The 16,698-nt window shown below is 41.0% G+C and overlaps 1 protein-coding gene across 8 annotated transcripts in view; it reads right to left on the bottom strand.

Moving 5' to 3' along the window:
• ZNF516 (zinc finger protein 516) overlaps positions 1-16,698 on the bottom strand; it is a 147,970-nt gene that overhangs the window by 22,162 nt on the left and 109,110 nt on the right. The gene's annotated exons all lie outside the window — the stretch shown is intronic.

Raw genomic sequence — 16,698 nt, 5'->3', positions numbered from 1 at the left:
AGAATAAATTCAATACCTTCGCCATCTCCCCAACCTTTGATACCATATGTCCTTCCTCATTCTTTATGAGGCCAATATGGTCTGTCCTCCTTTTTTACTATTTACATACTTAAAGAATTTCTTGGGATTTTTTTTTTTTTTTTTGATGGCCTTCTACTTTGCTTTTATATGCATTTTTACATTGGAATTAAGCCATCCAGGACTTTTGTTCGTTCTTTTAAATGTATTACCCAATGGGATGCATTGGCTAATGCCTTTATTTAATATGCTCTTCAAGCAAACCCATCTCTCTTCCGTGTTCTTTGTTCCTAAGATTTTATCCCAATTTATGCCTTCTAGTAAGGTTTGTAGTTTAGGGAAGTTGGCTCTTTTGAAATTCAGTGTCTTTGTATTATGTTTCCTATTTGTGTGATTTATACAGAAGCCAATTGACCTGTGGTCACTGTTCCCTAAATTGCACCGTATTTCCACATTCGTGATCAGGTCTGTACAAATGTCCGGCATGGAGTGACAGAAAAAGTAAGGGTCCGGGGTTAGGAGTGTAAAGATCTCAGCGAGGTCAAGGCGGTAAGGACAGGAAGGAACAATTCTTGACAAAACCATAAAAATTAAATCTACTAAAACCACGTTTGGTTAGAAAATATTTTTCTGCTATCCTCAGTACCAATTAATATTGGTAATTCTGAGGCATCCACACTAGTAACGAGTGCAATTTCTAAAGGCTCAAGGCCTCCAATAAGTGTAGAATGGATTATTTGTGGGAGGTATGGCCTTTTCACAAGATCAGCTTTATCTGTAAAAGGCAGCTATATAGAATGACTCTGCACAAGACCTATAGCACGCTGTTGTCAAGCTTCTCTATATCAATTTTATGACTGGAATTGCTTTTACTTAGGCACTGTGCCTGAAAAAGTGTTAGATGGCATCAACAGAACAGCAATAGCAATGACCCCATAAGCTGTGCAAAGAGCAGCTAGAGCTCGAGCCTACTTGTCTCAGTCATTTAGGCTTTATTTATGCGAAATATAACTGTTCATGCCGACCCGGAATGCCAAAAGTGGTCCTCTAATAAACCCTTTTGCAATCTCCATTAATTGATAACAAGAAAACGTGTTATTAAACTGCATTCCTGTTATATGCATGTTTTATATTAGGCAAATTATTTATTACAGAAAAAAAGCTTTTGTTGCCTATATGCTAGACCAAAGAAACTTCATGTAGCGCAATAGACAATATTCTTAATTCCTAGGTCCTCAATGCATTACTGCCTGTTTTTCTCTGCTCTCACCAGGCTTTGCACTGCACATATTACTACCAATGTAAATGCATGGACTGGATACTACAGTTCACAGACTGGGCATAAATAGAGTTTTGATAACTGCACAGCTCTGGCTACAAGAACTCGAAGCTAAGTTTCTGGCTAGTATCAGCATAGCTCCCAACTATCCCTCATTTGGAAGGACTGTCATTCTTCAGACCAAATACTTCTGTCCCTTATGAAGCTTCACTTGTCACTCTTTTAGGCTGGATTCACACCTATGCATTTTTAGTGCTTTTTGCATTTTGCAGATTTGTACTGCAGTTCATTTACCATGGTTTCCTATGGAACACGTTCTGTAGTGCAAATCTGCAAAATGGAAAAAGCACTAAAAATGCAAAGGTGTGAATCGGGCCTTAGGTCTAATTTGTACATCTTCATACAAAAGACATTACTTTACTACCAAAAAAGTTGTGCTGCACCAAACTTTTTATACAACCTCTAGAATACTACATTCAATATTTTGAAAAGCCAATATAAAAGGAAAAATAAATAGGTCATAAAAAGCAATTATGTGATTTAGCCAATCCATTTGTGCATTTAAGATCTTTGTGGTCCATGCAATTGGGACCGTGGAAGGGATGTGTATGCCAACAAAGTGACATCACAGTGCTCATCGCCCATGGCTTATATTCTCATACCCGACCACATGAGTTGAGACTGTGCCTGGCAGTTCACTAATCAGCTGGCTCTAGGACTGCACATGCACAGTTCAAAGCCGTCAAGAGGATTTTTTTTAACGTGCCTTTGCCCTCCAACCATCCACCAGTGATGATGGTATGTGTATAGAAGGGAACTCTGCCAGACTTTGATGTAAGGAAGGAGGACTTTTCGAACTCTGATGTAAGGTGGGGGTACTCTAGGGAGGGGTCATTATTTTGGCATTTGGCTTTGAAGTTGGCACACAGTGTTCTGTTATCTCAAAAACACATTCCCCATTTAGCTTCAGTCTCACCACACATTGCTTCTACAGTCCTAGAACACCGTTATCGCCTGTACTAAACATTTTTTAAGTTAAAACTCTCTTAATCATCAGATCTCTCACACAGTGATGGCCTCTGGCAAATTCTTTGCCGCCTAGACATTTTTAGGGAGTGCTAGATGACTATGTGATGTGGCTCAATCAGTTACATCACTACAGGACGCAGTGGATATGTGTGGGCCAGGAGATGGAGCTGCAACTTGCAGCAGGAGAAGCAGACATTAGCTGTAAGAGAATGTCCATGTGGCTTTTTTCTGGGCTTTTTTTTTTTTTTCTTCAGCAAAACTAACTTTAAATGTAAGTTTCTCCATCAATGTACTGAGCGCTGCATTGTGGGGGGCCTGAAGAGCCACTCAAGATATAGGAGGTTTGAGTATTCCATTAAAGGATTCACCAGTGAGTCAAATAGATTGGCACAATGTCCAGGCCATTTTTGATGCATCTTTGCAGTTGTTGTGTTGCTTGGAACGGTTATTTTTAATTATTACTTTTTAAATGTAATTTTTTTCTAACGTTATTTTAAATGAAAAAACTAAATAATTTAAACTGCAGCAATTACTTTAGGTCTACTCTACATACTGAGGCATGTTGGACATATGTGGTATATGTTAAACTGGATGTTTTTATTTTTTAATTATTAAAATTATGTATTGAACCTAAATTTGTAGAATAGCAGCAATTCTAATCCTCAAATTATACAGACAGAAAAACGAATTTGGATGTGAAGTTGCCTCCTTTTAGTTCAATTAGAAAAACAGATTTAAGCAACCACCCATGTAAACCATAAACAAAGAAAAAAAGAAAAAACGTGGAATTCTACTGCCACTTGCTGGCTGACTCAATGAACAACAATTTAGAAAGAATTCCAACATACACTCAATACAACATACAAAAAATCTGGCTTTAGCCATCTAACATTAAGAAAATCAAATAATAATAAATTATTAATGTGAATTCATCCATACTGTGAATACACAATAAACAATTACAATATTTTCAGTATATAAGTCATGGATAAAACAAACAAAACAAAAAAAACTTAAAGAAAAAGTAGGATAGCTGCTTAACAAGGGTTTTAAAAATTAAATAGAAGACAATATAATAAAGCTATTAAATCAAGTGACCAGACCTTGGCCAAACGAAAAGCAGGCTTAACTTTTATTTCTTTTATATTTATACAGAACATTGCAAAATAGCAGCACAAGGATAAGGCCCCTATTCTTTGCTGTTTACAGTATATTCATCTTACGCCAATACGTAATTATGAATATAATTATTTGTACAATTTAGGCATATCATGACAGACATGTAATAGATTTGGGTTTGGAATAACACCTTTACCAAAGGATATTACTTTTGTCTACTGACAATTGTTCTAGTAGTATTTTTAAACATCTTGGTGGTCTTAAAGAAAAAAACTCAACACAATTAATAAAACTTGTTGAATTCCACAAGGTATCCTATGTACATAGCACTTGTCCGTTACAAATAGTGCTGTGGTTTCTTAGTAGCGTTGTCAGAAAGCTATCCCTTCCCACTGCTATTCAATAAAGCTGGACAAAGAAGATGGACGCCTGGCTGAATGGACAGGGAGCTGTGGGAGGCTTACAAACCACATCATTGATTTTAATAGGGGACAAGTGCAATGGGTCCCCTGGAGGATTTAACAAGACTAACTTGTGCTGTATGTTCTTCATTAAGCAAACTTGAGAAAGTTATTTTTCTGCCCCTTACCACTTTCCTTCATCGTTTCTCTAACTTTTTGGTTAGAATTATAGAGGAAAAAAATGCCTGCAATTATTTAGCTGTCATCATAAGATTCTTTGCCACCTCATTGTAAAGCATGGCCTAGTTCCTTGAAGACGTCCAGTACCAGAAGAGCTGATGTCAGTGAACAAGCTCTTTGGAATCTATCTGGCTGCAGGAATGCCCACATCACTTATAATCCCCCACCACCCCAGTAATGATACTTCTGATTGTGGCATTTCTCATCCCCCCCCCCGCAAAAAAAAAATACTTGGGCAAGAATATGTGGGCAGTAAAATAGCATTTGTTCAATAAAACTGTCTATTAATGTGATATAAATGCAGATCTAATTGCATTTTAGGAGACATTCACACAAAATTTCAAAAGTCCTTTTCTCACAACACACCTGTAATCCTAAATTTAAAAAGTTATGAGCAGCAAACCAAACCATATAGTGTTCTACACTTTTTTCTTTAGGGAGAAAACCCTGATATCCTGATCCCTAAAAGAGACACTGTCACTTCAGCCATTCAGGACAAAGGGACATTGTCCCAAGCCACAATGTTCACCTTGTCAGCAGTCCTCTTCTGCTTCTTCCTTTGTTTGACTCAGCTGGTGACTGTGCCTAAATGCTTTTGGGTATGGGGAAATGAAGGACCTTTTCCTATGAAAAGCTCAGGTCTAGCAGCCAATCACTAGGCCCTAGCACTGTCACAGGACAGACTAATGTCACCCAGCACAGGGCATTTTGTGCTGGTTGTGACAAAGGGAGCAGCAGGGGGATCAGTGGCAAGGCAAGTTTGAGTGAGTGGGTGTTCTAATTGAAGTGGTCTTTGATAAATTTTGGATATATAGACATGCAGCAAAAGGACTACACTAGCATCATCCTGCGTTAAAACAAAGAATGTAATTATTATAGCCTTGCATAAAAAAAAAAGAATATAAAAAGAAAAAGAAAAAAAAACACCACACGGTAAAATCCTTCAGTGCTTAAAGCGGGATTCCACCCTAAAGTGGAACCTCCGCTGATCAGATCCCTCCCCCCCGCCGGTGTCACAACTGAAACCTTTCAGGGGGGAGGGGGGTGGAGAAACCCGTCAAAGACAGGTATTTACACCCACTTCCGGGCATAGACTCCCGTGTGAGTCTACGCCATTTCCTGCCCTGCCGCGCTGTCTGCTGGGACACACACGGGTCCCAGTGACAGCGCGGAGATTTCCTATTGCGCGGCGCAACTCGCACATGCGCAGTAGGGAACAGGGAAGTGAAGCCGATTCGCTTCACTTCCTGATTCCCTCACCTAGAATGGCGGCGGCAGCAGCCGAGGCCCGAGCGGTCGATCGGCCTCGGCATCGCTGGAACCCGGGACAGGTGAGTGTCCATTTATTAAAAGTCAGCAGCTGTAGTATTTATAGCTGCTGGCTTTTAATATATTTTTTTTTGGTGGAATCCCTCTTTAAAGGAAGAATCTGTTAGGTGAATTTACACAGGACCCCCCCTCCCCCTCTAGCCACCTCGCGGCTCCGGGGCTTAATCTCTTGAACATACCCAGTCAGGAGGTACGTTTAGGAGCACTCTAATTGGTCAGCGATATGAAATGGGCGGTGCTGACCAATCAGAACACGCATCCTCTCAGCGGGGAAGAAGAGAGAAAGCTAAAGGGGGTTCTAAGCGCCAGAGCGGGAGATTGTGGCACTGCAGGTTAGAGGGGGGGGGGAGGGTCCTGCGTAAGTTCACCTTTACAGAAAAATCTCATTATTATACGAGAGTTCTAGTGGAAACCTGTACTGAGAAAACATTCATTCTTATATATGCTGTCCCCTCGTTGGAAAAGGATGGTTACCTAACAGTAATGTTCATCCAACAATTTCACAGGTTTGTGAGTCACTGACTAGGAACATGTGTGCAGATCAGATGTTTAAGGCCTCATGCACACTAGAGGTTTTCTTCAACTCTCCTAGAAGCCTCCCCCTGGCAACAGTGTTTGGCCAAAAAAAGCTTAACGCTTGTAAAAGTGTGTGATACGTTAAGAGCCATTTACCCACATCTAGCATTTGGGTGTTCATTCATTTCATTGGCCACAATCATTTACTCTGGCCACTGAGATAAGTGAACACTCAAGCACTAAACACGCCTAGCTTTAACCACTTCAGCCCCGGAAGAATTTACCCCCTTCCCGACCAGAGCGCTTTTTATGATTCGGCACTGCGTTGCTTTAACTGACAATTGCGCGGTCGTGTGACGTTGCACCCAAACAAAATTGACATTGACCTTTTTTTCCCCCACAAATAGAGCTTTCTTTTGGTGGTATTTGATCACCTCTGCGGTTTTTATTTTTTGCGATAAAAACAAAAAAATAGCGACAATTTTGAAAAAATGCATTTTTTTTTCTATAATAAATATCCCCAAAAAATATATAACATTTATTTTTCCACCTCAGTTTAGGCCGCTATGTATTCTTCTACATATTTTTTGGTAAAATCGCAATAAGCGTTGATTGGTTTGCGCAAAAGTTATAGTATCTACAAAATAGGGGATAGTTTTATGGCATTTTTATTGTTTTTTTTTTTAAACTAGTAATGGCTTCGATCAGCGATTTTTATCGTGACTAACATTATGGCGAACACATCGGACAATTTTGACACGTTTTTGGGGCCACTGGCATTAATACAGCGATCAATGCTAAAAGTTTGCATTGATTACTGTAAAAATGTCACTGGCAGTGAATGGGTTAACCACTAGGTCAGTGCTCGACAAAACCCGGTCGCCAGGTCGCATTGGCGACTAGAATCAGCGACCTTGCGCCTGGGGCAGCATAGCTGGGGGTATCCCGTCTCCGTGGACCCCCCCCCCCCCACGCGATCGCGTCGGGCCGCGCCGCAGGCGGCCGGTAATTGAGCCCCCGGCTTTGAGGCCTTCTGTGATCCTATGGTTCCTTCTGGAATCTGGTGCCCTCTTGTGGTGGCCGTTGGAATTACAACCAACAATGCTAATGGGATTGCCTGCCAGTCTTTCTCCATCCCTTTACTTAGAACCCCTAAACAAAACAAAAAAATTATATATATATATATATATATATATATATATATTTTTTTTTTTTTATTATTATTTATTCTAACACCCTAGAGAGTAAAATGGTGGTCGTTGCAATACTGTCTGTCACACCGTATTTGCACAGCGGACTTACAAGCGCACTTTTTTTGGGGAAAATTTTTTTATTTAATAAAAAAAAAAAGACAACAGTAAAGTTAGCCCAATTTTTTTTTTTTTATATTGTGAAAGATAATGTTACGCCGAGTAAATCGATACCAAACATGTCACGCTTCAAAATTGCGCCCGCTCATGGAATGGCGACAAACTTTTACCCTTTAAAATCTCCATAGGCGACGTTTAAAAAATTCTATAGGTTGCACGTTTTGAGTTACAGAGGAGGTCTGTGGCTAGAATTATTGCTCTTACTCTACCGATCGCAGCGATACCTCACATGTGTGGTTTGAACACCGCTTTCATATATGCGTTCGCTTCTGCACGCAAGCTTGGCGAGACAGGGCGCATTTAAAACATTTTTTTTTCTTATTTTAACTTTTATTTTTATTTTTTTCACTGTTCTTTTGAAAAAAAAAAAAAAAAAAATGTGTGTCACTTTTATTCCTATTACAAGGAATGTAAAAATCCCTTGTAATAGAAAAAAGCATGACAGGTCCTCTTTTATATATGAGATCTGGGGTCAGAGAGACCTCACATCTCATATTTACACTAAAATGCAATTTAAAAATGTCCCTCTAAGAGCTATGGGCAATGACTTGGAGACAGGTGGGGGGCTATCTTCCCCTCACTCGTCTCCATGTCAGGCCAGGGACAGGTCCAGATCGCCGTCACGGACCTGGCTCCTAACTTTTTTAGCTGGCTCCTAGATTCCAAGCAAATTTGTCAACCCCTGCACTAGGTGGTGCTGTAGGGGTTAAGTGTGTGCTAGGGAGTGATTCTAACTGTGGGGGGGAGGGGCGGCGTGTGACACGTCACTGATCACTGTTCCCGATTAAAGGGAGCGCTGATCAGTGACTGTCATTAGGCAGAATTGGGAGATGCTTCTTCCTCATCGTGAGACGATCGCGGGTATGCCTACGAACATAGAGTGCGTGGGACCCATGATCACAGGGATCCAGGCAGGCGTGTGCAAGCCACCACTTAGGTACGTTAATCTGCCTGTACGTGCCCTTTTGTGGCAGTATATCTGAGTGAGGCGGTCGGGAAGCGGTTAATGAGCGTTTACAGGCAATTGTTTATGCCAAAATGCTGCTCTTCCTGGGTTGACTGGCAGCGTTTTAGTTTTTTTTATTTCCCTGCCTCTAATTGCCTTTAAGGCTGGGTTCACACTGCTGCGGGGGGAGATCCGGATGTGATTCGCACAGCAAATCACATCCGATCTCCGTAGCACTGCGAGTTCAGCCATACAGATAGTATGGCTGAACTCGCAGCTGTCCCGCAGCAAACTCGCACAGGACCCTTTTTTGGGTCCGCAACGGAATCGGATCGCATGGGGGTTCACACCATGCGATCCGATTCCTGTGCGAGTCGGCAGATCGCACTGCGATATGCCGACGGATCTGGGGGTGTCATTAACATAACATTGACACCCCCAGCCGTCCGCATAGGGCAGTGTGAACTGCCGGCGGGAGGTATGCGATGCGGGAAAACGCCGCGGATTCGCGGCGTTCCCGCATCGCAATAGTGTGAACCTAGCCTTAAAGTGTGTGTGTGCATGGACACATAGGCTAGAATGGAGGGGATTTTAGAGGCAGGAAAAAAAAAAAAAAAAGGACAGACGCCCTTAGGACAGCTGTAAAAGCATCCAGTGTGCATGAAACCACGAAAAAAATTAATAAATATCTGTTTGGTTTGTAAACCTAAAAAGCATCTTAAGCCAAATGTGTGATACTGGAGAATATCACACTATGGTTGTGTAGTGAATATTACGTGTGTGCATGCACACAATATTACCAAAAGTATTGGGACATCTGCCTTTACACACACAAACTTTAATTGCATCCCATTCTTAGTCCGTAGGGTTCAATATGAAGTTGGCCCACCCTTTGCCGCTATAACAGCTTCAACTCTTCTGGGAAGGCTGTCCACAAGGTTTAGGAGTGTGTCTATGAAAATGTTTGACCATTCTTCCAGAAGCACATTTGTGAGGTCAGGCACTGATGTTAGACGAGAAGGCCTGGCTCGCAGTCTCCGCTATAATTCACCCCAAAGGTGTTCTATCAGGATCCGTGTCTTTATGGATCTTGCTTTGCGCAGTGGTCCAAATCATTTGGTGGAGGGGGGATTATGGTGTGGGGTTGTTTTTCAGGGACTGGGCTTGGTCCCTTAGTTCCAGTGAAGGGAACTCTTAAGGTGTCAGCATACCAATACATTTTGGACAATTTAATGTTTCCAACTCTTTGGGAACAGTTTGGGGATGGCCCCTTCCTGTTCCAACATGACTGCTTGCCAGTGCACAAAGTAAGGTGCATAAGGAGATGTATGAGTGAGCTTGGGGTGGTGGAACTTGACTGGCCTGCTCAGAGTCCTGACTTCAACCAGATAGCACACCTTTGGGGTGAATTAGAGCAGAGACTGCGAACCAGGCCTTCTCATCTACATCAGTGCCTGACCTCACAAATGCGCTTCTGGAAGAATGGTCAAACATTCCCAAAGAAAAACTAAACCTTGTGGACAACCTTCCCAGAAGAGTTGAAGCCATTATAGCTGCAAAGGCCATGTCAATATTGAAACTTACTGACAAAGACTGCTATGCCAATAAAGTTCAAGTGTGTGTAGGCAGGTGTCCCAATACTTTTGGTAATGTAGTGTGTGATTATATATAGGATAGAAATAGATTTTTAATATATATATATTTTCTTTTTAAAGCACTGACAATTTACGCAGTACTTAAAATACTAGCAGTCCCTGCCCTGCTAGCTTACGTACATACATACCCACATATCATAATTAACCACTTGCTGACTGACATATGTATACAAACGTCCTCTCAGCAGGGGTTATTACAAAAACATGGCTGCAGCTATACTCTTGGTACCATTTTATTTGAGCTGGCTGTTAGGAAATTGGTTCCCTGATCTTCTTTGTGTTTTTTTGTGATGAATAAACTCTAAGACAATGATGATCTGTGTTTGGTTAGTTGCTTTGGCGGGCAGGGGGTACATCAGGTGTCTAATAGACCCCTAATGTCTACATGAAAAGGACCAGCTACTGTCCTAAGCTATCACAAGGGGGCTTGTTAGCCTCCTTGTGACCCTTGTGATAGCTTAGGGCAGTAGATGTGTTATCTCTAGCTGTGTTTTCTCTTGTAAAATAACTTTTCTTTTTAAATAAAAATGATTGAAAACCATTTTTTTTTTTAAAAGAGCACCTCAATCCCTTCACACATACACGCAAATACACACAAGCGCATAGGTCTGGAAGGCATATGTAAACAGTGATTGCACTACACGTGAGGCATTGCCACGAATGTTGCAGTAACAGCAATAATTCTAGGGACAAAAATTATCTTTTATGAAAATGTCAAATTTTGCCTAGACAGTAAGTGGTTAACCCACCAACATTGCTTTGGTGTGTGGAAGAAAATTGGGGTAGCTTGAGGAAACCCAAACAAGCACAGGGAGAACATGCAAACTCCATGATGGTAGAGTGCCAAGTACTATAGAATACATGGGTATCACGTGGTAGCAGCTGATAAAATTTGATAAAAATATACTGAATTGTTAGGTGTACATCTTAAATTAAAGTCTATTCTCATTCCCCAGAAAACATTTAACTCCAAGTATATTAAATGAAAATCATACATTTGTGATGAATGGAAACAATGACTACCTCTATTATACAAAACAAATGAAATTAGCAAGCTCACTAGCTAACCCTTAGTAAATACACCAGTGTTTTCCATTTAACCACTTCCCGCCCACCATATAGGAATATGAAATGCGCAAAGTGGTTGAGTTTTCCTGACTGAACGTCATATGGTGTCCAACAGGCTAGGCCGCAATCGCACGCTGCGTGGTGATCTGTGCTGTGTCACTGACACACCGCAAATCCGATCTAGGTAAAGAGTTTGACGGAGGCTCTTTACCATGTGATCAACTGTGTCCAATCACAGTGCAAACAGGAAAAGGCGTGTATCTGCTTTTCCTCTATCATGTCTGACAGACACGAGTAGAGGAGAGTCGATCAGCTGCTCTCTTGACAGGGGGGTCTGTGCTGATCAGTACAGCCCCCCCCCAAGGATGCCCACCCAGGACCACCAGGGATACCCACTAGGCATGCCCATCCATGACCATCAGGGATGCCAATCAGTGCCCATAAATTATGCCAGTGCCTCATCAGTGATGCCTATTGTTGTCCATCAGTGCCACCTCATTGGTGCCACCTTATCAGTGCCCATCAATGCAGCCTCATTAGTGCCTGTCAGTGAAGGAGAACACTTTCGGTTATTAACTTTTGTAAAAAAGTAACAAAAGAAACTTTTTTCAAAATGTTCCGTTTTTTGTTTGTTAATAGCACAAAAAATAAAAAACGCAGAGGTGATCAAAAACCACGAAAAGAAAGCCATTTGTGGGAACAAAACAATACTAATTTTGTATGGGTACAGTGTAGCATGACCACGCAATTGTCATTTAAAAAAATCGACAGCTCTAAAAGCTGAAAATTGGCTTGGGCAGGAAGCGGAGGGGAGGGGAAGTGCCCTGTACGGAAGTGGTTAAAGTTTTTAGGCATGTTGGTAGACATGACATTTCACTATTCTATAGCGTTACACATTAACTAAAGATGTGGGCGTTTGTTATTTCAGAAACCTTCTCCAGTAAACATTAAAAAAAAAAAAAGGCGAAAAAATGGATTTAGCTTTAAGGGCAAAAGTTTTAGGTAAATTCTAAGGGGGGGGGGGGGGGACCTTTAGATGCAAAAATGTAGAAACATGAGAAGGAATTTTTTTGTTATGCAACCTTCACAATTGCTATAATTTAGGTACACTAGTGCTTTTCTGCATTTTCACCACTAGATGGCGCTTGTCTACATTTTATGTAGGCATGCTTTAATACGCGGTTACACTGTTCATCAAACCTGTTCTATACTTCCTCTGATACTTGCAAAACATACATATACCCAAAATGAAGAGCCAACACAATGAACTGCTGGTGGGGCTTGAAGGCCGAAAACAGGTAAATGTTTGGTTGGTATTATTGTGAAGCAAGTTTTATACTAAACAAAGCACTATAAAAACTGTATTCAAAACTGAACTGTACATTGATTTCACCATTTCTCTCTTTTATGGAGGGTTGTAGAATGTTACAATTATTACATGAGTGTTCTTCTTCAGACATTTCAGGGGGATTTTTTTTTAATTGTCTTCAGACAAGCATCACAAAAAAAAAAAAAAATTTTTTTTTACAAGCAGTCACTTGCTAGCTTTTATGAATATTCAAATTATCCATTCACGTGGAAAGAATGATAGAGAAAGTGACTGATATGTGAGGCACTTCATGTCTCATGCAAAATTGCTCTTACACTAAATAGTATTGAGCAAAAGCTGAGATTTTTTATAATTAAGACATTTACAAATATTTTAAACAAATTTCTTTCGTGTTGTTATTATGGGGTATTGTTTTGTATATTTTTTTAGGAAAATAATGAAGTAATCCATTTTGGAATAAGGTTGTAACATAAAAAAAAATGTGGAAAAAGTGAAGCGCTGTGAATACTTTGCATATGAACTTTACATCGGTCTGTCAGCTTCTGTTGAAGGGACATACTGGAAAAGCGGCATTCAGCTATCAGCAAATGGCTGCAAATCGCTAATCAGTGAATTTTATTTTGTTCAACCCAGAGAGAAAAAACATTTTTACTCTATGGGACAGGAAGTAGAGTGGGACGAAGGTGAAAAAACATGACAAGGGTTTAAAGTGATTGTAAAGCTCATGTTTTTTTCCAATAAAAATAGAAAACATGATCTACTTACCTGCTCTGTTGCATTGGATTTGCACAGAGCAGTCCGGATCCTCCACTTCTCAGGTCCCTCTTCTGTGATCCTGGCCCCTCCCTCCTGTTCCATGCCCCCCTAGTAAGCAGCTTGCTATGGGGGTACCCGAGTGGAGTCACAGCTCCCTGTGTCCATTCAGACATGGAGCCCCGACCCGGCCCTACCCCCTCTCTCCCCTGATTGGCTAGCTGACTTTAACAGCAGTGGCAGCCAATGGTGCCGCTGCTGTGTCTCAGCCAATCAGGAGGGAGGATTTCAGATGGCTGAGACATTTGTGGACATCGATGGACAGAGAAGGACCTCAGGGGGGCTGCTGCACACAGAAGGCATCTTCTTAATACATTCGGATATATAAAATAAAAAAAAAAACACTTCTGCCCGTACAACCCCTTTAACCCTCCCCTTTAAAAAAGGCTAAATGTAGTCTAGTAACCGAGAAACATTTTTGTCTCAGTTTCTGACGCTTGGAGGGCACATTGTCAGAGCCCCACTTTACTGGGAGTTACTGACATCCAAACTGTGTCAGTGCCTTCCATTTACACATATGCACGTTCATGCAAGCATTGAATATTAACCTCCCTGGCGGTATGATTAGTTCTGGTTTTAGGGGCTGAAAGCGGTACAATTATTTTGCATGGAAATTTGGCATTTTATATTGTAGTCCTGTAATTCTAAGGAATAGCTCTCTTAAATTTGTTCAAACCAGAGTCTAGCAGACATCCCGGGTATGATAAAGTTTATAATCTAATAAATAATAAAAATTATTCAATAACGTAATCAAATCCAAAAACACTGAAATTTGCTTATTTGCAGAATTGTCGCTGTCATTAGATTTAGTGTTTGACGAATTGCCCCACAAATCGCTTTAGCTCAATTCTGCAAGTGATTCTAATTTATTATCGCTGTTTTCTAGTTGTCTAAAACCACTTTTGACATAAAGGGACACTTTTTGGTTGCTATGGACAATCTCCAAATTCCAGGCAGAAAAAACAGTATTTATAATATAAGTGCATGCAGGGTACTGCACAGACCACTAGGGACAAAGGGGGTGTGTAATTTTTTTATACAGTACTGTAATCTGTAACATTACAGTAATGTGTTGTGTGTTTTAACTTTTTTGAATTTGGCGCCGATCTCCGCTCCTGTGCGCCCTAATGTCGCAGGGAACGGAGCTCGGCGGCACTCGGGCACTGTGTGAATCGAGCGGAGGACATCTCGATCACACAGCGCGGAGGACATCGCTGGATCCAGGGGACAAGGTAAGTAACTTCTCCCTGTGCCCAGCGATGCGTTCCCGAGTCTGGCTCAGGGTTACCGCTTATGGTACTGAAATCCCAACCCGAGCCAGACTCGGGATCACTGCTAGGGAGGTTAAAAATGCATGAACACAGATTAGCAAATAATGCCAATTCCCATCTGTGACATGTCCCGCCCATTGGCGACAGTGCACGGCGCCTCGTGGCCACTGAACATCTTTCTCCTGCATTTTTCAAACACGTTTAGACATGTTCAGGTGTGTAAAACGTTTTGGCGTTCATTCATTTAATGGGACAAGCTATAACTTTATTCTGGCCACTGAATGAATGAACACTCAAGTGCTAAACACTACTAGCATTTAGGCACATTGAGCCATGCCTACAAACATTTTTCTGCCCAAACGTTCCTCTCAAATTTTTTTTTTTTTTTTTTTTGACAGTGAGGACTATACATTTTCCTATAATAACTTTCAGTCAACGGTCATCCTCTTCTCACTTGAATGAGGAATTCCAGGTATGGATATTTTGTACATAGTTACATTGGTCTGGTCCAGCATGGGACATCTAACTATGTACTGTATATACCATACCTGTGTGGTGCTCCTGGAAGCTGGAAATCATTGAAGTAGACATTGCTACTCCAGTGAGCTCCACTTGATTTCAGGTCATGTGCCGAGCATCTGCCCTGCTACATTCTGAACATCTGATTGGCAGCGCAGCATGAGCACCATTCAGAGAATGCTTTGCAAAACTTTCTCTGATTGCATGAGGTGGAGAGGCGGGTGGTCACATCACACTCTCAATTAGAGAACAATTTGCTTCAATTTTTCTGAGTGACTGGCCCCTCTGTAGATCTCAGTAGTGTAGTCTATGTCAATGATTTCCAGCGTGTATGGTATATACAGAGTTAGTTACATTGGTCAAGCTTTGACCAATATAACTATGTATAAAATATCCATATCTGGAATTCCTTGTTAATTTTTGCAGCACTACCCGGGATAGGCCAATACTATATATATATATATATATATATATATATATATATATATATATATATAGAATTTTTTTATTATATATGGCATATAACATGCACCCCAAATTTAGGAGGGAAGTTTAAAGGAAAAAAAACTTACATTTAAATGCCCATCAATGCAGCCTTGTCAGTGTCACTTGAAGCTTTCCATTGCAGCCTTGTCAGTCATTTGCAGCCTTGACAGTTTCTTTTGCAGGCTTTACGTTTAAAAAATGGCACAGCCAAAATACAGAGCAGATGTCCTGTGTATCTCGGCGGCGATCGGTAGCTCTCGGCAGCTTTCGGAAAGCCGGTGAGAATGGCCAAAAATAGCCGAAAGCCACCAAGAACGGCCGAAAGCTGCCGAGAAAGGTAGAAAAGGCAGAGAAGCTGACAATCGGCGTATAACACGCGCCCATGATCTTCCCCTGATTTTAAGGGGGAAAATGTACGTGTTATACGCCAATGTGTATACATTGTATGTGTCATACATATATATATATATATATATATATACATACATACACACACACACACACACACATACATACATACACATTTAATTGAATTATACTTAAAATTTCTTCTGAGTCTACTTTTTATCATTTAGGACTTTAACCTAAAAGTACTTTCCCAATTCAATATACTGATCATATCCTATAGCCTTGCAAAAATCTTGTCATTTCTATTGCAAGAATTTAGTTCCATAATTTTTATGATTTTAGGAGAATTAAATATTTAAATATATTAAATCTGAATTTGGCATAAACAATCTATTTTGTTTACTGTTGACTGTGAGTGGAGATAAGCGAGCGCCGCCGACATACAGAAAGCCGAATGTATTTGGCTAGACTCGGCTCCTCTCGCAGTCGCACCCCCGACTGAGCAGAGCCGAGTCTAGCAGTCTAAATACACTGGGCTTTCTGTATGTCGCCGGCGCTCGCTCATCTCCGCTCACAGTCAGTGGAGATGGGCGGGACTGCGAGAGGAGTCGAGTCTAGCCTAGTATATTCGGCTTTCTGTATGTCGGCGGCGCTCGCTCATCTCCACTCACAATCAGTGGAGATTGGCGCCAATTTTAAATAATCAGCGGGTGCAAAAAGACTGGCAAGGCTGCAAAGGCACTGGGCAAGGCTGCAGATGGACACTGATAAGGCTGCATTGATGGCCATTTAAATGTAAGTTTTTTTCCTTAAACTTTCCTCCTAAACTTCGGGTGCGTGTTATACGCTGTTGCGAGTTATATGCCAATAAATACTGTATATGCAGTTTTCAAGGTGGCCTATTATATTTCTCTTCTAATTTTGCTTTGAGTATTCTGTAAATGCTATTTTTATAGGAAGC

This window comes from Lithobates pipiens, unplaced genomic scaffold, assembly GCF_037356315.1.
Source record: "Lithobates pipiens isolate NorthernLeopardFrog02 unplaced genomic scaffold, aLitPip1_a1.2 Scaffold_19, whole genome shotgun sequence".
In the NCBI taxonomy this organism is placed as follows: Eukaryota; Metazoa; Chordata; class Amphibia; order Anura; family Ranidae; genus Lithobates; species Lithobates pipiens.
Note: the sequence above shows the minus strand (reverse complement) of the source record. Positions and strands in the feature narration are given on the sequence as shown.